The sequence below is a fragment of the Onychomys torridus genome, chromosome 15, assembly GCF_903995425.1.
Source record: "Onychomys torridus chromosome 15, mOncTor1.1, whole genome shotgun sequence".
NCBI classification, from domain to species: Eukaryota; Metazoa; Chordata; class Mammalia; order Rodentia; family Cricetidae; genus Onychomys; species Onychomys torridus.
Genome location: NC_050457.1, coordinates 26829970 through 26856560, shown reverse-complemented (window position 1 = coordinate 26856560; position 26591 = coordinate 26829970). Strand labels below are relative to the sequence as shown.

General features: G+C 41.8%; 1 protein-coding gene and 1 pseudogene across 1 annotated transcript in view; one reads left to right on the top strand and one right to left on the bottom strand.

The window, feature by feature from the left end:
- Mast4 (microtubule associated serine/threonine kinase family member 4) overlaps positions 1–26591 on the top strand; it is a 581729-nt gene that overhangs the window by 19447 nt on the left and 535691 nt on the right.
- On the bottom strand, positions 10247–11342 carry LOC118596535 (annotated as a pseudogene).

Genomic DNA, 26591 nt, shown 5'->3' with positions numbered 1-26591 from the left:
TTAAAAAAAAAAAAAGAGCTGTAGTGATGTTGCTCTTTGTGTTGTTAGAGACAACATGGACTCTTTATGTGTTGTGTATATAGTGTATGTGTATTTTATATATACACATGTGGTGTGTGTGGGTGCACATGTCTTTTCATGAGCGTAGAGGACAGAGGCGTCTTTCTAGGTCACTGTCCACCTTATATTTTGAGACAAGGTTTGTCCTTGAACCTTGCAATCAATGATTGGTTAGACTGACCACTGACCAGCAAGCTCCGGGGGATCCACATGTCTCTCTTGCTCACCAAATTCAGAGGTTCCAGACACCTGTAGCCAGGCTAGGTTTGTTTATATGTATACTGCTTATGTCCTTATCTGAACTCAGACAGCCAGCACTTTAAATGATGGAGCCATTTTCCCAGGCCCCCAGTTTGTAAATTTACCCCTGTAACATATGCTCTTACGCCTTTAAAAATAGAAAGAAAATGTATGAGGTCAGGCATCTGTGTTACAGCAGAATTTCAGTACTTTCAAGGTGTTGACTTGAGTGAAAGGTTTAAGGTGTTTTTTTTTTTTCTTTCTTTCTGATAAACTGAATACAGGAGTAATATTTAAAAATGATTATGGTCCAGTAATTATAGTACAGTGTTATTAAAATGTTCTGTAGGACAAATCATGTCCCATTATGCTTAGCCATGTAAGATGAAACCTCAGGCCTTGGGCAGGGGTGGGGGTTGGGGTGGGGGGTGGGGCTTTGGCCCTTTGTAGCATTTTTATAGTAAAGCCGTTACATCGCGTTGTGGTGCGTCTTTGTGAGCCAGGGAGATACATGGAGCTCTGCAATGCTAGCTGCTGAGCCTCCACATTAAAACCATTTGGAATCGTGCCTGCAAATTAATATATCATAAAAGCTCAGTACAGTGATGAATTCTGAGCAAAGTTCTGTAGTGTTTGCCTCTTATTATGAATGGGGAAGTTATGGCTGTGTGAAATTGGTGTGAGCCGATCGTCTGTAACACTGGGTGTTGTGGCAGTCAACCTTAACTGATGGCCTGGAGTGAGACAACTCCACAGAGCATTTCTGATGGAGGAGACTTGGGCTCCATGGGCACCAGCCTCCTGGATGGAGTGCTAATTGTCTGTGACCTGTATCTTCACATTCCTGCGAATTTCTATAGGGAATATTGGCTGGAAGTTGTTCTCTGGTCTCCTATCCCTGCCTCTTGTCTGCTCCCATCTTTTCCATCCTTGTATCCAGTCAGTTCCGTTTTTCACACTTCCTGATTTTTTTTTTTTCAGGTCTCACAGAAGTGATAACTCATTTTGTTAGAATGGTGGCGATTTTAAAAGTGGAGGATTATGACTTCAGTTGGGCCCTAATCAGCTTGAGCAGGTGCATTCTAAGTAAGAGAGATACCGTTTTAATGCAGGTGTCTCCCCTAATTCAGAGCAGGGGAGACGTGGATGGGAGATGGCACTGCAGTTAGGTTAGAATTATCTCTAAATAGATTGTTTTCCCCCCACCTTGAATTCTCTGGTACTGTCTTACAATGTCCTGTTAATAAAATCAGAGAGATGTACAGGAGGAGCTGAGGGTGACTGTCTTAATTTTGTGCTCCAGAATGCTTAAGGAAAATGAGATCAGGTGTACACAGAACTTTGAGAGGTGGAATTTGGTCTGGGGGAATCTCAAGTGATAGGAGATGGTTATGCAATTCTAAGGCAATTTCACTTAAATGGTATTCGTTTCCACATAGTGGCTTCATGGTGAGGTTCTGGAGTTGTGTTTTGGCTTTGAAATACTCTAGTATATGAGAAAAAGAGAAAAGATGGCCAAGTGTTATATCCAGAAAACCAAGGCCTTTTTAAGGTATGTAACATTTTTCTGCAGATATAACTCCATTTTGCATTTTGGATAATTTCCCCAGTGAGAACAACACAGAAAATAACTTGACCAGAAGGACGTCGGCCATATACTAGGTAGTTTTGCAGCAGTTACTGTTTATACTTATTTCTTTCCCTTACTTTTTATAGTTTGAGCATTTTTTATATGTTTCATTATAAAAGTTAATGCAAGGTCAATAGCCCATGTGTTCTAATTCATTATTCATTTATTTCTCCACTGAAACAATTTTTTAAGTTCCTATTATGCACAAGGCAGTGAGGATAACGGTAGGAAAAAACAAAGAAAAAAACAACAACAAAAAGAAAAAAAACAAGAAAAAGAACAACAAAAGAACCCCCAAGATGCTCAGATTATGATCTCCAGGGTGCATACATGCAGAAATTCTCATCTAAACACCATCAAACTGGATTTACAGCACATCAAAAGGATTATGTAATATGGCCAACTTGGGTTTATCACTGGAATGAAAAGATGAGACCACACATGTAAATCAATCAATTTATATACCCCATGAACAGAATAGACAAAATGGCATGTTTATTTCAACAGATGGAGTGAAAACATTAAAAAAATATTCAGCATTCTTCATGAATAAAAGTCAACAAAGTAAGTATAGAAGGTACTTACTTCAAATCAGTAAAGACTATATATGAAGAAACGAAAAACTAACATCATATTTACTGGGATTAACATTTAAAAAAAGTACTGAGATGTTGTCTTCTTAAGATGTGGGATAAGGCAAGGATTCTCTCTGTCTCTCTCTCTCATAGTTCTATTAAGCAGAGCAATCAGGCAAGAAAAAAAAGAAGCAAAAATTTCATTACTTGCTGATACCATATCACGATCATGTGGAAAGTCCTAAAGACTATACAAAAACTATTGTAACCCTACTGATGTTATTTTTTAAGAGAATCCACTGTTTTTTGTATGTTAATATTTGTATTTATACATTAACAACAAACAGTATGAAAGGGAAGTTAAGAAAATTGAGTTGTATTAGCAACAAAAAAGAATAAACACTTAGGAATTTAAGAGGTAAAGATGTACACATTAAACATTCATAAGATATGGGAGGAAATGTACAATGCCAGGAAAAGATGTATCAGGTTCCTGGATTACATAGTAATCCCAACTCTCGGGAGGCAGAGGCAAGAGACTTTCTGTGAGTTTGAGGCCAGTCTGGATGATAAAGTGAGTTCTAGGACAGCCAAGACTCCACAGAGAAACCGTGTCTCAAAAACAGAACAAACAAAACAACAAAACAAGCTGGATTAAAAACATGTAAGATTGGAAACTCTGAGACCTATTGGAAAGCCATTATTGAAATCTAAAAAAGAGACAGAGATGGTAATGGCTTGGAAAATAACAGGATGAATATTGTTAAAATGTCCACACTGCTCAAAGCAAACCGAATTCTGTTGCCATACTATTTAGTTCTTATCAAAGTAATGATTTCTTTACAAAAATACAAAAATCCTAAAATTCAGATTGAACCACAAAAGGCCCCAAATAGCCAAAGCATTTGGTCCACCACTGGAGACCTCATGCTTTCTGACTTTAAATTAATTACATTATCCTTACAACTGTTTGGTAATGCATAAAGCATTCAGACTGGTCTGTCACAATAGAGGACCTGGAGTAAATCTCTACATTTGTCATGAACTCATCCTGAACAGAGGTCCTGAGAACATGAAGGGAAAGAGAAGTCTCCAGCAAATGGTGCTTGGAATGCCATCTAGGTGCAAAACAATGTAATTGGTCCAGGTTTGGTTGACTTTGTGGGCGGTGTATGACAGGTGTCCAGAGTCTTAAATGTGAGACTCAAAATGGTAAAACTCCAGAAGAAAATATAAGGAAAAGCTTCTCCACTGTAGTCAAATGTGTTTTGAAAATGACACCAGAAGCACAGGCAGGAAAAAGCAGAGAGATGGTCAAGGGAGATTATATCGGACTAAATGTTTCCTGTGCAGTTGAGAAAACATGAGGATGAAAGTGTCACTGGGCTTATTGTACAAGCATGGCAACCAGAACACTCCCTTCACACAGAAACCACATCACGAGTCTTTGTATTTTCTCCAATAATTCTAGACTCTCGGAGTATACTGTGACATTTTGGTCTTACTGTGGCTTCTGTTAATGGGCGTATATTGGTTTTTACCTCCTTTACGAAACCACATCCCATAATACTTGATTGATTGTGACTAGTGGGAAGGATCCAGACTATAGAATGACCTGGTTCTTTAGTTCCCACTTTACCCTTTAAAGCATCTTTGTTTCTGTGTTTAAGTCAGCAAAACTACATTTACAACAAGTGTTCCATTCATAAATATAGTGTGTTGTCATAGGAACACTCTTAGGTACTAGCCTGTTACCCTCAAGGCAGGATTATAACCTTTCTAAAAGACAGTATAGCCAGTGAGAATCCTGGTGAATATCTGATGAGATTAACACCCAAGGATTAATACAATTTATACCAGAAATACAAGTGACCCAGTTTTACAAAGGGCAAAGGATCTGAAAAGACCCTTTGAAAGAAATCCAAACATTTAACAAGTAGACAAGAAGGTGCCCAGTATTGCCAGTCATCAGGCAAAATGAAATCAAAATTTATGAAACAATGAAAGATAACAGGTGTGGGCAAAGATGTGGAGAAAGGGAACATCGTGTGTTACTAATGGGAATAGAAGTCAGTGCAACCACGGTGGAAAAAAGAGCATCGTTGCTAAAATAATTAAAAGGAGACCTATCCTATGATCAATAATCTTGCTTCTGGAAAGTGTGTGTGTGTGTGTGTGTGTGTGTGTGTGTGTGTGTGTATGTGTGTGTGTGTGTGTGTGTGTGTGTGTGTGTGTGTCTCCCCACATACTCACCCACAAACCCATAGACACATACAAATAAATACATCTACATACAAAGGAAGCAAAATTAGAATGGTGAAGAGATAACTGCCTCCCATGTTCATTGTGTAACAACATCATGCACACGGGCTAAGATATGGAAACAATCTGAATGCTGTTCAGCAGGTGATTGGGTAGAGAGAGTGTGTATGTGGATAATGGGATGCTGCTTTCAGGATTAACAAAGGAAGTCCTGTTTGTAGCAACAGCTAGAACTAGAGGACAGTTTGCTCAGTGAAATGAGACGCAGAAAAACTATCATCTCATGGGTGTGTGGAATCCAAAACAGGGTTTGATTACCAGGGTTTGGGGGAGAGGGATGTTGGTTAAAGGGTCTAAATTTTGACTTATTCATGATGGCTAAGTTCTGAAGATTTGACAACAGCTTGCTGAGAATTTACAGTACTGTATTGTATACTTGAAATCTGCTAATTTACGTCTTCAATCTCTCATCACACACAAATGATAGATGGTGATAATGATAGATGTATTGATTGGCTATACTTGGTAATCATTTTACAGTGTGTGTGTGTGAATTCCAACTGCTACAGCTCCTAAATATAATATTTAGGTTGTCTGTGATATTTAGGTTGAGATTAGTGTGTCAGAATGTTCAAGAACAGTTCTATGTACTTGTTTGAAGAGGGCCCACACTTGGTTCTGAATTTCAGAGCATTTGAAAGCCTGGGCAGTTGTTTTTTTTTTTTGTTTGTTTGTTTGTTTTAGTTTTTGTTTTTTAAGTGCTATGACACAGTACCTACTGTAAAGAGGAAGGTAGAAGGTATTTTTTGGGGGGAGGGAGGATTCATAGTTAGAGATTTCATTCCAAGGTCCATTGGCTGTATTACTTCTTGGGTTCATGGTTTGGCAGAACATCATGGCAGGAAACAGGTGATGGGAGCAGAGCTGTTTGCCTGTTGGCAGGCAGGAAGTGGAGACAGACAGGATGCTCCCTGCCCCCTCTTCCAACCTTTATCGCACCTGGGCCTGTAGTCTACAGAGTAATGCTGCACACACACAGGATATAATTTTTCCTTCGTTCATCCTCTCTGGAAGCATCCTCACAGACACAGCCAGAGGTGTGCTGGACCAATCTCCCAGTTGCTTCTCAATCCCATCCAGTTGACAAGAGGAATCATCATAGTAGCCAGAGAAGAAAATAGGATTTTTATATGATTCAGTGTTTTGAAGGCAGAGTGAAGCAATTGCATGGGAGAAGCTTTTCTTGCTGTTGAGGACTGAAAGATTTTCCACACTGACCAATGGAATGTTGAATATTAACATAGAACTGTCCTAATTGCTTTGAGATTCCATCTCATCCCAGCATGACTATCATCAAGAATGGAAATAACAAATGCAGATGAGGACATAGAGATGGAAGAGCCCTTACTCACTGCTGGTGGGAATGTAAACTTGGGCCACCATTATCCGAGTCAGTGGGACGGTTCCTCAAAAAGGTCAAAAGAGCCAGGCGGTGGTGGTGGTGGCAGTGGCGGCAGCACAGGCCTTTAATCTCAGCACTAGGGAAGCAGAGGCAGGCAGATCGCTGTGAGTTCAAGGACAGCCAGGGCAACACAGAGAAATCCTATCTTGAAAAGCCAAAAATAAAAACTCAAACAAAAGCCCAAAGAACACAAAACAAAACACAACTTGCAAGAAGCAAGGATGGAGTAGAGGGCTTTAGGATGGAGTAGAGGGCTTTAGGATGGAGTAGAGGGCTTTAGGATGGAGTAGAGGGCTTTAGGATGGAGTAGAGGGCTTTAGGATGGAGTAGAGGGCTTTAGGATGGAGTAGAGGGCTTTAGGATGAAGTAGGGCCTTCAACAGTCATTTAAAACTTTTTAGGCTTCACCTTTAGTGATGAGAAAAGACCACATCAGAGTCATAGTTTTCAGCCCTGGTTACATATTAAAGTCATTTGAGAATTTTAGGAAAAAATGAAACCTCACTACCACCATTACCAAAAATAGGGCCTAACTCCAGACTAAATAAATGTGACGTGACTTCTGTGTGGCTTTGCACTCCTTGGAGACCTGCTGATTTCAACAGGGTTGGGAACAGGCTGCTCAGGAATGTTGCAAAAAAAGAAAAAAGAAAAAGCCACCAGGATGCGGGAGACCAAACTCAATCCATAGTTGTGGCTGTAAAGGGTTGCAGAGTCCTTCAAACTCGATCACTTGTGCTGTCCAGCAGCATCCTGGGAAATCTGGGTTTGACTTCAAAGTGCTTAGACGGAGGGAAGCCACACAGGAACAGACGGGGGTGGGGGGTAGGGAGAGCTGTGATGGGGATCTTACTGTGGGGAATGGCATCCCCACCCAAGTTGGTCCCTGCCCTCGCTTTCAAGCTTTCTTGTAACAATCGGCATAAACAAAGTCAGGGCAACTCCATAAAGTGATAAAACAAATTGACAAGCTCTTTAGAGCACACTTTGAAAAACTTCATGTATTAATTATGGCATTGTCTCCAAAGGTCCTTTATGATTCTGCCTGGAATGTCTTCACTGGTTTTGGTTATCACAGTGTGTGTAGCTAAACTTGGACTATCTGGAGCTATTTGAGGAAAGAATCTCTCATAAACCAGTTTTCTCATAAGCCAGGGTTTATACTGGTAGAGAATACCAGAACTTTAAAGTATTTACATGGTGTTTCTCAGTCCGTGCTTCCATACAGGTTTCTCGGTAATTGAGCTAGTTCATTCTAGTGCTCTGCTAGCACCTGAGAAGCTGGTCGCCTGGCACTTCAGATGTTGCACTTGGGGGCATTATACATGGATGCTCTGTCCCATGGCAGTCCTCTGACTTGGATGCCTTCAATCTCGTAGCTTTAAAAATAGCTTTCCCATGGTAGTTTATTCTTTTTTTTTTAAAAAAAAAAATTGAATGTTTTTTTTTTTTTTTTGTCTCAATCTGTCAATGGAATTAAAAAGTAAGTAATCAAATTAGTTGGATTATGGGTCTAATAGTAAACATGTTCTCACTAAACTTTAAGTCTTAGGAATGATGTCATTGAATTGCAGTAAATAGACTTGATAATTTCATTTATGTTCTGGAAAGGTGGCCTGGGTAGAGATTTCTAAACTAAGGTCAAGAATTATATGTGAAGCTGTGATGCAGGGTCTTACGTATAAAGCATCCTGGAGTTCGGAGTTTTCATGTAGAGTATATCCACTTTGATCTCTCAACTTGAATATTATGTTGTACTTACTAAGTTTGCCTGAGATAGTGTAAGACACCTATGTAAAAGAGAGGAATCCCAATGGGTTCATTGTGGCAGTGAGCTGTGGGTGAGAAGGGGGCGATTTATTTAGTACCTTTTGTGTGCTAGGTAATGCTGTAGGGGCTTTGTCTAGTAACGCACCTAGAAATTATGTAAATTTGAATGCAAAGCCGGTGTTGACCTTTGGACATTGTGGAGCTAATAACAGAAGTTTGCTCCTATGTAACTTGACAATAGCATGATCTGTATTTTGCATAACTTAATGCTTGGGCCCTTTGTGTAATTATCGTGGTGAGATTCTATTTAATCCTTGATATAACCCATGAGGAAAGGGTTTTACCTCCCTAGTTTACAGATAAGGAAACTCAACCAAGAGCATTTAAGTAGTTTGGCAAGGGCTGTTTAGCTAACCAGGGCAGATCCAGGTTTGAACTACATGCAGGAGGTAAGACTTGAGACCCTCAATTCTCACAGGCTGTGCATGCTCTATTGTCTAGAGGGATGTTCCAGAGGCTTTACTGGCTACTGGCTTCTGGGTGGTCATTATCAACAATGGCTTACTAAACCTTTCCATTTGTAAAAATGTTCTTCTTTGGATTATTTTCCTGTCAAAATATCCATAAGAAGAATGTGGGCATCATGGGTTGTAATTGCTTAAAATTTACAGTTTAAAATCCCAACCGCCAGTATCTCAGCGTGTAACCTTATTTGGAGAGAGACATTGCTGATAGAATTACAATGTGCTCATGCTGGTGTAGGGCACGACTCTGATCTGATGGGCAAGTGTCTCTGCAAGAAGCAGAGAGTTGAATGCACACAGCCCACGTGACTTCCTGACTGCCAGACAAGGGCTCTGAAGCCGCTGGTACCTTGTGTCAGCTCTCAGATAGATGCCTGGAGAATGCTCTCATAAGCAGAATCCTAGGTCAAAGAGTCAGAAAGACGTCACTGTTATGTTATTCAGTGTTAACTAGGAACTGAAGTTAGCTAGTGGATTCTTCCTGTGGCTTCTGCAAGTGCTCAGGAGCCGTACCTCTTTACATTGCCCCGAGCTCAGGCTGAGGAGCAGCACTCCGAGTTCTTATGCTCCCATGGAGCAGCATGGCTCAGCCCTCCAGAGCACTGCAGGGTCCGTTCTTTCCCTTCCTAATTATGGTGTGTAGTCCCTGCTGCTATCCAGAGGTAGAGGGGAAGACTGGCTTATATATCATTAGCCCAGGACAAGAATCCAAATCAAGAGTGTGGCTTCTGCCAAATGCCTTGCTGTGGTGCTTTGAAATGCTAAAACCAAACCATCAGCGAGGACTCTATTTGGAATTGGAATTGGGGGAGAGAGCTTGGTTGAGAGGTTATGGTAACTTGGCATTAAGGAAGGCCACCTTTTGGGGCCAGCTTCAGAGGGTCACTTTCAAGCCGGTGAGTGAGCAGAGTGGCTAGATTTGGGAGCCACAGAGACTCTGAAGTGGGGGAAATCTAGATGGGCTCTTGAGTGTGCGGGAGAAACCACAGAGCTGACATGTCATGATTCTTACAGCGCACTGTTTGTGGTTTGAATTCCTCCCAGAGCCCACTTGTCCTTCCTGTGTTTGGACATAGCGATGCCTCTGTTTATGAGTTGCTCCCCATGGAGGCTTATGTGGTTACAGTTCTCATATCCAAATGAACTCAAATTGGAGAGAAATGCTGTGTGCAACCTTGCCTGAATGACAAGTACAGCTGTCTCTCCAACATCGTGAAAGTTTGTTTCACATGCTTAAGTCTCCACAAGCTGTACCTGAACCACATCATACGAGACCATTTAGAACTTCACCTGTGGGCTTGGTTTTGTCGCTGTGCTACCAGTACGGGAATCCCATTCTTTTGGTACACACACACACACACACACACACACACACACACAGCCATTTCAAAAAAGACTCTACCAGTCCATTCTAGAAAAGTTCGACAGTGAACTCTATTATGGCAACTTACCAGCAATGTGTTATGCTACTTTTAAAAGCTGTTGACAATTTTAAGTGTAGCATGAAGTTCATTTTCAATATATATTAGTACAGGCACTTCCTTTTCCTTTCTGTTTAGTCACCAGTAATTTGTATTAATTTTCCTTTGTAGCCCACTAACCACTTCTTATTGCTTGGTATTTATCTTCCCCAAATTGTGGGGTTGACTTCATACAACTACAGAATCGTTCCCCCAGTGCTATGATCTTGTCTGTTGAGAGAGGACATAGAAGTTTTGTCTGTCTCACATGACAGATTGTTCTAAGAAGGTGGGACCTCTCACGCCATAACTGTAGCCTAAGGGAGCAGCACAGAGGGAAAGGGGGTGGGACGGGGTAGAGATCTAACCTGGGCGTTTTGTCAAAGCCTGGCCTTGGGAGCCCTCTGATGCCTTTCACTATCCCAATGGACAAGCTATTTTTGAAGAAGTGGTGCTGACTTGGAACATCTTCAAAATGAAGATCCTCTGCACCCAATTCTCCCACCCAGTCCTCAGACTCAGACTTGGGGTGTGGATGTGCGGTTTCTATGTGGTAGGCTGAGGTAGGTGTTTGATAATTCTCAGGAACTCCATAAAAGTTAAATTCTACCTGGAGAAGTCTCCGTGCTCTGCCTGTGCTCTGCCTGACGGGAGTTGGAGTTTTAATTTTTATCTTGCCCTCTTTGTTTAGACCTTAGGCAGTGACAGTGGGGGTGCATTGGCTCCCCACTTGGTAGGGAATCTTTTTTTTTTTTTGCCATGGTGTGTATTTTATTTTCATCAGTCATAGGAATAATTTTCTATAATATCCCAGGGCAAACGGGTGAAATTTGTCAGTCTGATTAGTGTGTGGGAGGCCCCCCTTCGGAGACCTGTGGGCCAGTGACAACAGCGTGGAGTGCCCGGATGGGTTCACAGTGCAGTTTGTGGCTTGCATTCATCTTCAGGGGTCTCTTCCTCCACATCACCAGGTGGTCTTGGAGATGATGGGATGGGGTGGAGAAATCCTCCAGCCTAGGCTTTTAGAGAATTTTTCTTTTTTTTTTCAGATTTAATTCACTTTATTTTCTTGTATAAAAACCCTTATGTGGTGGCCACAGCTGGAGCCTGGGTCCTCTGAACAGACACTCTGGTGTGGGTTTTCACAAGATGGTCAGTGAATTCCTGATAAGGAGATTTGGTGAACCTCTTCCCAGAGTTTGGGGGTCAGGTAGCTGTAGGTCTTGGAGAATTTCACTTCTCTCTTCCTGTTCAGTGGAGTCTTTGGTCGGCCTGGTGACCTTCTCCTGTGTCTGGGCTTTCTTCAGCTTGGCCTTATGGAGGCTGGAGATATTTCCTTCATGTCCAGCTTGTCTGCCATCTTACTGGGCCTTCCCCTCCTGGTTAGAATTCCTTTCATTCACCTCTGGCTGTGTGTGACAGCTGGGAAGCCAGGGCTTGACTCCTTTATTTGTAGAATTTGGGTACTCTTCTGAATTGTTTTCTAAGGCTGGTTGGCGGATTTTCCAAACAGGTTGCTTGCCTTGTGTTCGCTTGTTTCTGGTAGATGCTCATTGTCTAGTTGTGTAAGTATCCTAAACCTGCAGGATTGCTTCCGACCCTGGCCATTGAGCTCCGATCCCTGCTGTAAGCCCTTTGCTCAGGGTTGTTTTGGAGGATGGTTTGGTGCCCAGAAGCTAGCAGCGCCTGGGGAGGCATGCACACTGGAGGAAAACCCTTGGGAGACCCTAATTCACAGGAGGCTCATGTTACAGGGCCCCTTGGGTGAGCACGCTCCAGGGAGCCTCTGGGCTGGCTCAGTGAGGAGTGAGGTCTGTTCTAGAGTTACTTGCTTTCTGCTACTGGCTCTTTGTTTCTTTATGAACCTTGTTTTCCATAGAATGGATCTCGTTTCTTCCTCATGCTATCTACAGTCATGCTTAAAAGCCCCGTTTGTGGCTTAACTGTTTGTTGTGTATGGAACCTCAAACCATGTGATTGGCTTTTTGCTGCTGTTGTTTGATTTTTTTTTTTTTTTAAAGAATTAAATTCGGTCTTGGTTCCATCGTTTTTTAAATTTTGAGAAATTCAGGTCAGTTTTCTCGATGATGATGATGATGATGATGATGATGATGATGATGGTGATTATTTTTCTAATCATGAGGGGAAGAAGTGGTCACATCTTTGTGTGCTGCTGCTCTCTGTGACACTTGAGGGAAAGATAGTCTCCATAGGCACTCAGTGTCTGTGGAAGCAAAGCAGTGGTGACCTTCTCCATGACAAATGATTCTGGGTTTAGTGCAAGAATGAGGCATATGATCCAGGTATGTTATATACGTGCATGAAGATGCCAGAGTGAAATCCATTATTTTGCACAATCAATACATGCTAACAAAAATGAATTAAAAAGAAAAAAAACCCTCAAAAACCATGGAGCCCAAATTGCTTCTCCACTGGCCAAATCTTGATTCAGACTACAGAAGGAAAGGGAGGCGGGGTTTCACATCCTATCAGCCACAGTTTCTTAACTCAGATTTGTGAGCCTTTGGTGAGGGGACTCTGGGCTTGTCTGCCTGTATATAGCACACAGTTTGTAGTGTCCTTTTGTTGTATATTTTGGGTGGCACACATGGTCAAGTTGAGTCTGGAAGATATGGCCACGCTGCTTCTGCTTCCCTGAGGTGAGATGCTGAGTAGACCTGTGGGAAACACTCTTTGCCCTTGGGTGCTCTTCTGATGTTTGTCTTGTTCTAGAATACTCTGAACATGGAAATTATATCTTTTTAATACTATAAAAATACATTGTTAATATTCCAGATGATTAAAATATAAACATAAAATCTATCCCCGACCAAGAGGTAACACCGCTGTGAACACGTTGGCTGCCTACTTTATGTGCGTACATGTACCTTTTATAAAGCCAAGATATGATTCATGAAAGGCATATGATTTTGTAATCTAGTTTTTTTCTCACTTTGTATATAAGTGTTTTTCCATATGAGAGAAAACCAGACTGTTAAAAAGTGATTTCATGTTGTATAGATACATCAAAATTTCATTTCCTATTGGACATAAGATTATTTCTGTTCACTCTTTCTGGCTGCTGTTGTAGAGCACACTTCGATTTTACTTTCAAATCACTCTTTGCATACTTGTTGGAATTTCCTCCTGGGGTAAATTCCTAGAAATCCAATTGATGGGACAAAGAATGGGTACCTCTGTAAGATGTTGGATCTGTATTTCCATATTGTCCTCGAGAAAAGTAATGTCATACATATTATTGCTTTTCTCCTACTGTCATTTTTTTTTTTTTTGCCAGAGCTGAGGATTGAACCCAGGGCCTTGTGCTTGCTAGGCAAGCGCTCTACCACTGAGCTAAATCCCCAACCCTAGGTGTTATTTTTTTAAACACACTGTTAATCTGAAATATGATTATGTGACAAATCAAACTATTTAACCATTTAAGTTATGGCTAGAAATGAAATAGCTATTATGTCTGTCGGATGACTGGTTGAGTTGAAAAGTATCTTTGTGGCAGTTTGTCCTTCCCTAACTTGCTGTGTCTTTGCACATTTTTTCTGCTGGGTAACCGGTCCTTCTCTCACTGACTGGCAAGAGCTCTGTGTAATTTTAGAATATTGATCCCTCCTAGCAAACTTAGCAATATACTGTGGAAGAAAATTTTCCATTTTATTGTAGCTTAAAAAGTTTAGTTTTCCTTCTTATTTTAAAACATTATCTTTTTTGAAATACCATGTTAGTTACATTTCTTTGTTTTCTTCTAGTTTTGACAGTTTGTTTCTGTATCACACACACACTGTTAGAAGTCATTCAGTGTTCCCTGCTCTTAAATTTGCTGTAAGCTCAGGGCCCCCCCAGCTTCCCCAGACTGTCATTACCTCTGGCAGTATGGGTGCATTGTGTCCCCAGAAAGGACACAATGGGGTTTCTTCATTTCAGTGAAGGCAGAACAAGGTTTCTGGCTGGTGGAAAACAGAAGACCAACTTTAAAATTAGCAAAAAGGTGGTTTCCTTTTCTGTGTGGCCATATTCTGGTGAGTTTAAGCAAGTCAAAGCTAGGATTTTTCTCCCTGGCATGGGTCTCTTCTGCTGCTCATGTCTCACTTTACTACTAGCATGTGGTACTAAGCAAAATTTGGAATACAGAAAATAAACAAAGGTTCTGAAGGGAGCTAATTAGGACTGGCAGTGTGGCTCAGTGGTGGAGTTTATGTGTAGCATGTGTGAGGTTCTTTGTTGGATACCCAGTCCTGCAAAAACCAAAATGCTTGTTGTGGAATATTATTTTAAGACGTGTTACCTTTGTTTATGCTGTGGAACATTTGTTTAATGATGCAAAGATGTATTGTATCTTTTATGTTGCATTTGTTTAACTCTGTGAAGCTGTGTTACTGTGCCTGTCTAAAACGCCTGATTGTTCTGATAAAGAGCTGAACAGCCAATAGCAAGGCAGGAGAAAGGATAGGCAGGGTTGGCAGGCAGAGAGAATAAAATAGGAGGAGAAATCTGGGAAGAAAAGATCAAGGAAGGAGAAAAAGAGGACTCTGGAGGCCAGCCACCCAGCTACACAGCAAGCCACAGAGTAAGAAGAAAGGTGTACAGAAATAGAGAAAGGTAAAAGCCCAGAGACATAAGGTAGACAGGATAATTTAAGTTAGGAAAATCTGGCTAGAGATAAGCCAAGCTAAGGCCAGGCATTTATAAATAAGAATAAGCCCCTGAGTGATTTATTTGGGAGATGGGTGGCAGGCCCCACAAAGAGTAAGGAGTAGAATGACCAACAACAAATGCTCCCGACACAAAAATTACACCCCAAAGAAACTGATTATATTGAAATACAGTTATCATCAAAATGCTGAAAATCTACTAGAAAACTAAAGATCTAATGCCTATCCTTTTTACATTCTTCCCCCAAAAAACTAACAAAGAAGAAATACTTTGAAACTCAGTTTGTGAAATACAGTTATCAAAATATTAAAAAATCTCTGTCTAGAGAAAGATCTGCTTTTTGATTAAAGCATTGGCTGACAAGATTTGCAGCAGCTCTAATAATTACTGTCATTTCTGAGTTGTCATTGGGACAGATGATGGTCTAAGATAGCTAAACTAAAATGGGATGTGGAAACATCAGGTTTATGTGCACTTGTCGCCTGCCCTTGGGAGAGGAGATGCTAGACGTTAGGTCGCGGAGAACAAAGGTGTCATTGCTGTCCCAGCTCACGCCCCCTGAATTCACTCTTGCTGTTGCTTGGTCTTCCCTCTGCTAATTCATCCCTTCCTACTAATAGATGGAATAGTCATGTGACCTTCATTTAGGGACTGCAGAGTAAAATCAGGTCTTTGGATGGGTATTTCTTTTCTTCTAGAGGAAATAAAAAGAGTCAGTTACCATATAAACTGGGAAAAAGAGCTCCAAAGAATCTGGACAGAGGCTGGGATTGATATTTTGTGAGTAATTTTTGTGAGATTGGTTACTAGTGTGTAGTATACTGACTGTGTCTGGTTTATTTTCTAACTGAAGCAAGAAAGGACACAGGACCCTTTCTATAAAATAAGGTAGTATGGTAGATGGGCCATAACTACACGAAAGTCAAAATAATGGAGGTGAATTCAGTTAGCAGAGTCTTTGGGGAAAGATTCTTGGCAGAGGTGATGCTGAGGCACAGATCTGAAAGGATGAGAGGCCAAGAGGGTCAGGATGGGAGCAGAGTTCTGTAAAGCAGACACAGGTCCAAGCAAACCATGTGCATTGAGGTTGGGAGACAAAGAGTTGGGCACATTTGATGGCCGAGTGGCAGCCACTAAGAATGAGTGTAGAGAGCATAGAATTCATAATAAAATAATAAAAGTCCTAATAAAAGAGCCAGAGAGGAAGCAGGAAAAAAATCTCTGCATATTGGCAAGGGTTTGGAATTCATTCAGTGTGCAAAAGAAAGGCTTTCAGCTCGAGGATGGTAGGATCCAATTAGGGCCTACAAGAGCCACATAAAAGGATGCCCAGTGAGGAGTCAGGCAGAATGGGGTATGTAAGGAGGCCATTGAAGCTGCCAAGGTGCTAGATCGGCGGTACAAGAGTCGGAGATGAGAGGTCTGAAGGTAGGGGACAACCAGGACTTTGTGACAGCAGAACTGCAGCCCTGAGCAGAGGCAGAGGCCAAGGGCAACACTTAGGTTTTGTTTTGAGTAACAGTGACATTTACCAACATGGGGGTGGAGGCAAAGAAGGAAGCTTTGTATTATTTCACTGGTAAGGATTCTTTGACCATGTCAAGTGCGGAATGCCTATTAGATTCTCAAATACCAAAATTGTAGCTATCACTGGGTAGCTGAGTCAAGAGCTTAGAAATTTTTGCAGTGGATGTCCAGTTGTGGCCACCCACATGAAGATAAGTGGTATAGTCATTGATGGGTCACTTAGAAGCATCTCCAAACAAACAAACAAACAAACAAACAAACAAACAGAATTCAAATTTGACAAAATCAAAAAAAAAAAACCCAAACAAACATATAAAATACCTTCAAGGAAATGGAATAACCATGCACAGTATTGTGGATTCTAGGGACCCAAACTATTCCCTCTTATCCTCAAAGTTTCAAATGGTCTTAATAATAATATTGCTAATACTGTTAGTACCTCTGTTCTGAAACTGTGAACTCGAGGCAAAGCAAGTTAGTAACTATTTTGGTGCCATTCTGAACTGGGACTTTTGGGATGCCTACGGGGAAGGAATATAGATGTAACATTTTACATTGATGAAGAACCCATTAGTCTTTTAAGTCCGTATTAGTAGGAATTCATGATTAAAAACCAACGTATTGAAGGTATACTGCATGATTTGATAATGTGTCTGGAAAGATCATTGTGGTGAGGCTAATCAACATAGCCCCCATCTCATGTGCTCTTTGTCATTAGACACCTGAAATCTACTCTTGGCAAAGTTCCGTTCACAATGTGAACTGCTGTCCTCAGACTGTGTCGTTGCTCTAGATTTATTTATCGTCCATAGCTGAGGTTTTATCTTCATTGACTTACATCTTCCCATCAACTCTTTCTTTTCCTATGTACTTCTTTTTTTAAGATCTTACACGTAAGAGAAATTTTACAGTTTTTAAAAATTCTGTGCCTGTCTTATTTCACCTAGAATAATGTCTTCCCGTTTTAGTCATATTGTCAAAAATTGTCACAAAACAATCTCCTTTTCTAATTAATTTTTTTCAGATAGGGTCCCGTGTATTCTGTGCTGGTCTCAGTCTCACCGTGTAGCCAAGCATCATCCCAACTATGGGATTATGGGTATGAAGCCCTCACATCTGGCTCATGTGGTAATGGAAATTGAACACAGGTCTCCATCTGTCCTTGGCAAGTGCTCTACACTCTTAGCCACATCTCCAGCCTAGGGTTTCCTATTTAAAGGCTTAATAGTATTGCATTGTTTCTACAATTTCATATTTCTTTATACATACATATATAGAAATATAACATATAGTTATATGACAATTGTATATAAAACAATTATATTTATAAATAAATAAAATGTTATATAATACACACACATACAACTTTGCCATTTGGTAATTCAGTAGTGGTCATTTAGGTTTCTTATCTTGGCTATTATGGGTAAACTGAGTGAACATGATGTGCAGATATTTCTATGGTTGCTTTGTTGGTTTCATGTCTTTACATACCTGGGTTTCTAGATTGGAGAGCAATCTTGTTGTCGGTATCTTGAGGAATCTCCACACTGTTTTCCATCATACCTGTACTAATTTACATTCCCACCAGCAGTACACTGAGGTTCCCTTTTCTCTCCACACTCAACTCACACTAGGCCCTTGTTGTTTTAATAAGAGACATCTTGACAGATGGGAGATGATATTACATAGGGGGTTTGATTTGCATATCCCTGATGGCTAGAGACACTGAGCACCTTTCATATGGTCTTGCTATTTGAATTTCTTCCATATGTGTATATATATGTTTTCTCAAGACAGATTCTCTCTGTGTAGCTTTGGCTGTCCTTGAACTCACTCTGTAGCCCAGACTGGCCTCGAACTCTCAGAGATCCACCTGCCTCTGCCTCCAGAGTGCTGGAATTACAGGCATGCGCCACCACACAGGTATTTTAAGTGTTGCTCTTTGTGTGTGTGTGTGTGTGTGTGTGTGTGTGTGTGTGTGTGTGTGTGTGTGTTTTGAGTTTGATGAGCTGCCAATGTGTTTTAGAATAGTAGCCCTTTATGATATATAGAGTGTAGTTTACTCATTAAATATTTTAAAGACATGTTTGTTTGCTCACCCACTATGAATGCCTCAAAATGCCAATCTGGTTTCAATGAGCATTTCTGTAGCTAGATTGACTGTAATTACTACTTCCTACTAAAGGAGTTAGGGCTGCTGGGAAGCAGAGCAGACTCCAAGTCTGGGGTTGAAAGTGGGGATTGTGAATGAGAAATGACTTGTTGGCTCTGGAAAGCAAGGAGGCAATCCCAGGCTAGAAGGAACTGTCAGAAGGACTCAGGAGTCTTGCACTGTTGTCCATGTGCAAGTTTGAGGGTCGATAAAAATAATCCCACCAAACTGAAATACATCAAATGTATTTAAATCTGTGACTTCATAATGATCTAAAAAGAACTATTAGTCAACCTTTGAAAGAGGAAATTAACTTGTTACTTTGAAAATGATAAATAGGGGGACAAGGGAATCATTTATCCCGCCTTTCCAATTGGATTTGCCCCTCAGTAGGATGACATAATTGATCAGAAGTTTCTGTGTGCAGGACTGTTTAGCTAACAAATGAAGAACTGATGGATAGAATATTATAGTTTTATAAATGCTAATGAAATAATGGAGCTTTAATAGCCACTAACACCACACACAAACAACATGTAGGCATAATATTCCTATTAATGGAAATATACGCCACCAACTGGGATCTGTTCCCTTTGTTTATTTTGACATTGTGTGTATGCATACATACATGCACTCCTGTGTAAAGGTCAGAGGACAACTTGCTGGAGTCAGTTCTCTCCTTCCACCATGTAGGTTCTGGAGAGCAAACTCAAGCTGTCTGGTTTGGTGGCAAGTGCCCTTACCCACTGAGCCATCTCACTGGCCTGATTGACTCTATTTTACACATGAGAAAGAATCAGATGCTGTTCAAATTTTGGATCTAACTGCCATGTGGTCATGAAGGTTCTGTCAGCCAAGTCTGAACCAAGGATAAGTAAATAAATTATAAGGAATAAGAACATGGAAGAGGAACCTCAGAATTAAAAAAAAAAAAGACTTAGAAATATCCCATCAGCTGTAGCATGTAGACATTATTTTCGTCATAGTCCAAGTAGACCCAAACTATTTTGAAACAATTGGGGAAATTCCGTGGTTGGATACTTGCTCTGAAGGAATTACTGTTTGAATTTTAGATGTGATAACCATATTGCAGTTATGTTTGAAAAGACTTGGCACCTTGGAGAGACATATCCTGAAATTTATTGGTGTATTGAAGTGATGTCTGGGAAGGTGGGCAAGTGGGCACAGAGAAGGAACAAGAATGGTAAGAAATGATGAGCAGAAGCAGCTCGCTTCTCTGCTTGTCTAGATATGACTTTTTTCACATCTTGTCAAATTATTCCTATTCTTCTTTCCACCGAGGATTACTAGATACAATTATGTTACTATCCATAATTATCCATCCTGAGAATTCTTGATTCTTGGGACATTCAAACCAAATCAGGCACTCAGCACTTGGTCACTTACTGGTCCTGAGTTGGACTACGTTACCTATACTATTGGGAGTTGTTCTTCCTGGGGTTGAGGTTGGGCACAGCATTGATTGCGTCTTCCAGTATGGCATGCTGTGGTTGCTGCCATGCTCCTGGTCAGGGAGCTGGAATGCTGGAAAGAAGACACACCAGGCTCTTATTCCATGTTGCAGCCATAACCTTTGCTACAAAAACTATTCAGTGTGAATGTCACACTATGGAGCATTTGAGTTTTCTTTCAGTGGCCTGAATGATTCTTTAAACAGATAGATAGCTGATGTGTATTCAGATCTGAATCCCAGGACAGAAATGGTTTCTTCCTTTTTCTTTTTTTCTTCCTTCCTCCCTTCCTCCCTTCTTCCTTTCCTCCCTTCCTCCCTCCCTCCCTCCCTCCCTTCCTTCCTTCTTTCCTTCCTCCCCTCCCTTTTCCTTCCTTCCTTCCTTCCTTTCTTCCTCCCCTCCCTTTTCCTTCCTTCCTCCCTCCCTTCCCTTCCTTTCCCTTCCCTTCCCTTCCCTTCCCTTCCCTTCCCTTCCCTTCCCTTCCCTTCTCTCTCTCTCTCTCTCTCTCTCTCTCTCTCTCTCTCTCTCTCTCTCCCTTTTCCTTCCCTCCCACCCTTCTTCCCTTCCCCCCTCTCTTTCTTCTCTATTTCTCTTTCCTTGTGGTTGAGTCAATTATCTAACACTATAGAATTAAATATAAAAAAGTCATGCAGAATAGACATAGAAGATACTCAATTAACCTGTTTCTGTTGTGGGGGAAGCATAGTTCTGAGGAAGGGACTCCTTGGATTTGCAGGAGTGCTGACAGAGGGAAGCCTGTGTGGAGCTTCCCTTTTTACAGGGATCATCCTGAAGCTGCTACTGTGTGCTGTGGTCTCTGGCATTATGTTGCCCACACAGATCTGTACTTCCAATACCACAGCCCCACATGTGGAGTTCAAGGAAGCGATTGAAACTACATGGCAGCATAAGACTCTAAAACAAGCTGATGATAGGTCAATGGGGAAGGTGCTTGCTGTCAACACTGGCAGTTGGACTGTGATCCTGGAACCTGCATGATGGAAGGAGAAAATCCACTGCTGCAAGCTTTCTTCTGACCCCCACATATGCACCATGATAGGCATGCATGTGCATGTTCACATACCCATGTATGCATACACACACACACACACACACACACACACACACACACACACAGGGAGAGAGAGAGAGAGAGAGAGAGAGAGAGAGAGAGAGAGAGAGAGAGAGAGAGAGAGAGAGAGAGAAGAGAGAGAAAGATGCACACACACCTAAACAAGTGTAAAACAAACCAAACACAATGAATGGACAGTTGAGTTGAGAATTTGGAAAGAGATGATCTTCATAGGAATTATGGTGCCGAGTATAACGTATACTCGTCACTTTCACACCAGGGCTCAGACTGCACTTTTAAATTTCCTTTTGGCTTCAGCTACTTTTTCTATGTCACATTTTCCCCCATTGACATCTTTTTCTTTTGCTAGTCAAAATAACATTTTTTGAGCAACATAATTCCTGTGAGTTCAGTCTACCTTCAAATATGAAATTGTTTTCTTTCTGTTTAAGCCATGATTAAGTTTAAATGCAAATGGAAAATTCATTTCCTCTCTCATTGTGGCTGATGGTCCTGATTCTAGGGGACTTATTTGGAAAGAAGATCCTGACATGATTTTTATCACCTCCAAAGCTTTCAGAGGAGAAGATGAGAAAATGAGTTTTGATCAAAAGCTGTAGTAGTAGTTGACTCCTTGAGTTACTGAGTCCTGTAATCCTGGGTCTTCAGTTTTAAGTAATTTTTTCAAACCATGCCTTTGGATGTTGACTACAGCATTTAAACAGTGGAGGGGAAGTTCAGCTTAACTGGGTTTTTCTTCTTGTCTTCAGATTGAATGGAAACTTTAGATTCTTTTGGGTGGATGTATGAATAATACCCGTAGCTTGCCAAATCTTAAATTCTTGGAACTAGCGAACAGCTTTATGTAAAAGAGATTACTGATCAGACCTTCATTTCCCCAGAGTTTGGATTTGAGGACTATCTAGCACATTCCTGGCTTTGGGGCCAGTTTGCAATAGACAGAGTGAAGGGTGAAGGTATTATTACAAACTCACTGTATGAACCAGAGCCTTCACTGGGGCAGCAATCTAAGCTCGTAGATTCCCACCGTCTTAATGGAGTTACTTTGTTAATTCAAATTATTGGGAGAGAAATCTTTTTGGTTCACCTCAGCTTATATGGAGGTCAAGGAGAGAAGCAACCCCAGATTTAGGAATTCTGCTCCATGGCCGAGCAGGGGTGGGGAGAGATATGAGAGATAATCATTTGTGCTGGCTCGTTTTTATGTCAACTTGACACAAGCTAGAGTCAGTGGAGAGTAGTGAGCCTCAAGTGAGAAAATTCCTGCATAAGATGGGGCTGTAGGCAAGCCTGTAGGACGTTTTCTGAGGACCCAGTCCATTGTGGGTGGGCCCACCTAGGGCTAGTGTTCTTGGTTCTATAGAAAGCAAGTTGAGCAAGCCCAAGTGGACCACGCCAATAAGCAACACTCCTCCATGGCCTCATGTCAGCTCTTGCCTCCAGGATCCTGCCCCATTTGAGTACCTGTCCTGACTTCCTTTGACGATGAACAGTGATGATTGATGAAGTGTCAGCCGAGCCCTTTGCTCCCCACCTTGCTTTGACCATGGTGTTTCATTGCAGCAACAGTCATCCTGAGCAGGACACCATTCCTTGACCCTGGCTTCCAAGGGCTACAGACAGGAATGGTCAGGCCCAAAGGAGCTAGGGTTCACACTGACGCTGCCATTTCCCAGACCGTGCTATGGAGGCCACAAGCACAGGGCACCTTTCTAAGGAATAGCATTCTTTGTTTCAGACAGCGGTGTTACAAATAATAGATTCCCCCCCCCCTCCGGTGCGGTGGTCCACACCTGCAGTCCTAGTAGCTGGAAAGCTGGAGCAGGAACATAAGGAGTTCATGGCCAGCTAGGGCTACCCAGTGAGACCTTGTGAAGCCAGAAAAAAAAAAAACAAACCCAAAACAAAAAACCATAATCAAGACTGAAATAGCTGATTTTTAAAATTGAAATTGGACATGATGTTGTCTGAAGTGTATTTGACCATCATTGTAGCCATGTTGTGACCTTGGTGGGGGTGGTAGTCCTTTAATTTTGGGAAGGAGTGTGGAGGTGACAGTGCATGACATTAGACTTGGGTGGGATCTTAGAAACCTCTCAGTACAGAATTAGAGGTGAGGTTGGTGAAGGCTTCAGGGAGTGGGTGGTATCTGCCTCCCTAGAGCCACAGAGAAAGCGTTGGGCAAATGTCTGTTTTGAGGATTCACGGTAGGACAGGAATCACAAGACTTTCACTAAGTGTCCCAGAGCATGTGAGCAGGAGGGATTTGAACCACCATCACCCCAGCTCTGTTACCTTACATCTGATGAATCTAGGACACTAAGACTCAGGGCTATGGAGAACTGCACTTTGAGACATTTCTTGGAGGTGTCATGGGAAGCTGTATTAGGATTAAGCTGTATTTTCTGTTTTTTTTTGCCTATTATTTTGTATTTGCAATGGTTTTATAGACAGCTATTTAAAATACAGTGTCCTAAATTTAGTTTCTTTCCCCCTAGACTGAAGGGGATAGAGAATTTTATCCTAGTTAATTTGTTGAGATGATGAGGAAGATGGTGAGCAGGTTTAATAGTATAAGAAGTCCGCTGATAGCAGGTGGTGGTGTATTTAATGATTCAATCACAGAATATTTAGTTTCAGTTTTGTTTAAAGCATATGCTGCTGACCACTGAGTGGAGCAAGGTTAGTGTTTTCCACTGTAGCAGATGTTTGCATGTAGAGAAATTTTTGAGTGTGTATGTGTGCACACATGGCATGGCGTCTTTGTGTATTACTTATGCAGGTGCATTTGTACATGTGTCCATGCACGAGGAGGCCACAAATTCAATGTCATGCATCCTCCAGTCTCTCTACCTTATTCTTTTGAGGCAGAGTCTCTCCCTGATAGGCTCACTGATTTGATTAGACTAGCTGGTCAGCAAGTTCCAGGCACCTGCATCCCCTCCGCATGGGCTGACCTTCACACGGGGCTCCTGGCTATTCAAACTGAAGTACTTATGTTTGGGTCGCAGATAATTTAACAGTTAAGCCATTCCCCCAGCCCTGAGAAAAACTTTTTCACACTTTTTCCCCAAACAGAATCGTGTTAGAAATCTCTCAAGGTTGTTCCACTGTCCTTGCTGGCTCACCCTCATAAAGCTAGAACATGCCATGGAGGTTACTTGAGGAGAATCTGTATCAGTAATTTTACTCAGCTGGGGACCCTGACCATTCCTAGCTTGCCAGCTGAGACAAGATCCTGGGCTGCTTACCAGTGGTTACAGTACTGACGAAAATGTCTCTCCTTCCCTCATCAAGCATTAATTTCAAATAAATTCCCAGGGAAAGATGGGGCCGTGTGAGCACCTCTCCCTCCATGATGGGATTGAGTGTATCTGTTGTGCACAGGTCACAGGTATCGGTGCACAGTGGCAAGCCTGCTGTTGGGATGACCAACAGCTTTCTGACTGGATTTAAAATATGTTTCGTAGAGGGAACTGATGTCTGACACTATAAACCCAGCCCAGCAGCCATGGCTGGGGGAGCAATGGATAATGTCTTGCTAAATAGACATGGTGTGCCAGTCAAATTGATTCTAAATAACTGTTCATGTTCACAGATTAGCACTGCTGTCTGCTTTGGCACAGACACTTCTTACGTTTGGGCAGTGCTAACTACAGAGAATCCTAGGTGGTTAAAGGGGTGAGAATAAATGATGACCTTATGCTGAGTTATGAACGGAACATCTGTGTCATCCTCTCCAAGGCTTTTTTTTTTTTTTAAGGATGGAAAGAATGCAGGAGCTAGAGCAAGTGGGAGAGTGGTGTGTGGATAGCTGGCTTCTGGGCATGACAGGACTGTTGCTCTCCTGAACTCACGGCACCCGTGATCTCCTGCACAATAGACACATAATGCCATCAGGGAGGGAGGAGGTGCTCACAAGGCCCATCCTTCCCTGAGAATTTATTGGAAATTAGTGCTGAATGGGGGGGAGGGGAGACATTTTCTTCAGGACTGTAGCCACTGATAAGGGAGTCCATGCTACTGTACACAACCCCTCACACATGATTCTGTCAGCAGTTGTGATTCAACTCATTGGCTCACTAAAAGATGGCATGAGGGAAGGCTAGTGGGGAAGAGGAAGAGAACCCGTGAGTGAGGAGAAGGGGACAAGGGTTGGCAATGGGGACAGTGACTATGAACAAACTGCCTCATATGCCTTGGTGAGCATGTCATAATGAAGCCCAAACCCAACGTGCGTAATAATAAAAAGCATCTGAGAGCAGAGAGAAGTTAAATATAAAGCTATATGCTTTTATGACAAGCCACTTTGGGTTGCCTGGGTTCTCTTGCACCATTTAGAATTGCGCTTTGAATTTTGACGTTTCATGTGTTAAAACTCTGGGGCAGCGGCTCGTTGGCACTTGCTGCTCAAGTTTAATGATCTGAGTTTGCACCCTCAGATCTCACAGAAAAGCCAGGTGCAGTAATATTTTTAACCCCAGTGTCCCCCTTACATGCAGAGAGAAGGGAAGACAAACCCCAGAAGCCCGGAGCCAGGTGACTGGTTTCTGCAGTGGCAAAAAGCCATGTCTCCATCAAGGTGGAAAGGCCAGGACCAACCCCTGAAGGTTGTCCCTCCGTCTCTACCCCTGCATCATGGTGTGGCATGTATGTGTTTGCGCTCACTCGCACATGCTGACAAGGACTCCACACCCACACTTTTTGTCTTTTTTGTTTTGTTTTTCCTTCAAAATTTAGTCCCTTCCACACCTTTCTCTCCTTTCACAAGCTGTTTCTCTCAGTTCACCCCCTCCCCCACACCTCGGCTCATAAAGCCTTTCAGAGGGAAAAATACCCTTTTCTTTATTCACATACCATTTAGGTAGTCATCTCTTTTCTCCTATGTTGCGTGTGTCCTGACTTGACTATAACATATTGACATGTTCTGGAATGGAGGTTGGTAGCTCAGGAAATGGCAGAGGTTAGATGGCAGTTGAGACAATGTCCTGGGTTGTTTCTCCCTTCCCTTCCTGCTTGTTTTCACTGCCTGTCTGTCCTGGCTTAAACTACAACCCTCTCTTCCTGCCATGCAAGAGAGAGACGCTTCTGATCATTAATCACTGTTCAGGGTTATGCTCTAGAAAGAGTTGGTGCTAAATTGTTTTGATTGGCTTTAGGGAAGGGATGCCACTGGTTACAGGCAGACATCAGCAACTGAATTGTGACAGCAGCGTGGATCTTAAATGCCAGTTATAGACTCTGATTTGAATGCTTCTTGCAGAAAGCCTTGCACTTCTTCAAGTGCTAAAAATGATCTTCAATTGCTAGCTTTAAAAAGTGACATTCTGTCACTTCTTAACTTGTCATTTTAGCTTATGTAGGAATAACAAAAACATGGTATAAGGTAGAAATCTAATGTAATTTTCCCAGAAAGCTAGTGTTATTATGGTGGGCAAGAAGAGAACCCTCGTTATCTATGTTTCTAGGGACGTTATTAATTTTTTGGTGTCTTAACACCAAGCGTTTGAAGATCCATGTGCCCTTTATTTTCTATTTAGCTCCAGTTTGTGCTTCGTTTATCCTTCAGCTCTATGGATGATGTCAGACGTGTCACAAGTACTTTATGAAACCATTTATCACAATTGTAAGAGTAGGCCTAGTGAGTCAAGATACTAGAGCCCTGAGTAGCAGCTCTAGTGACAGAGGCCTTGCCTG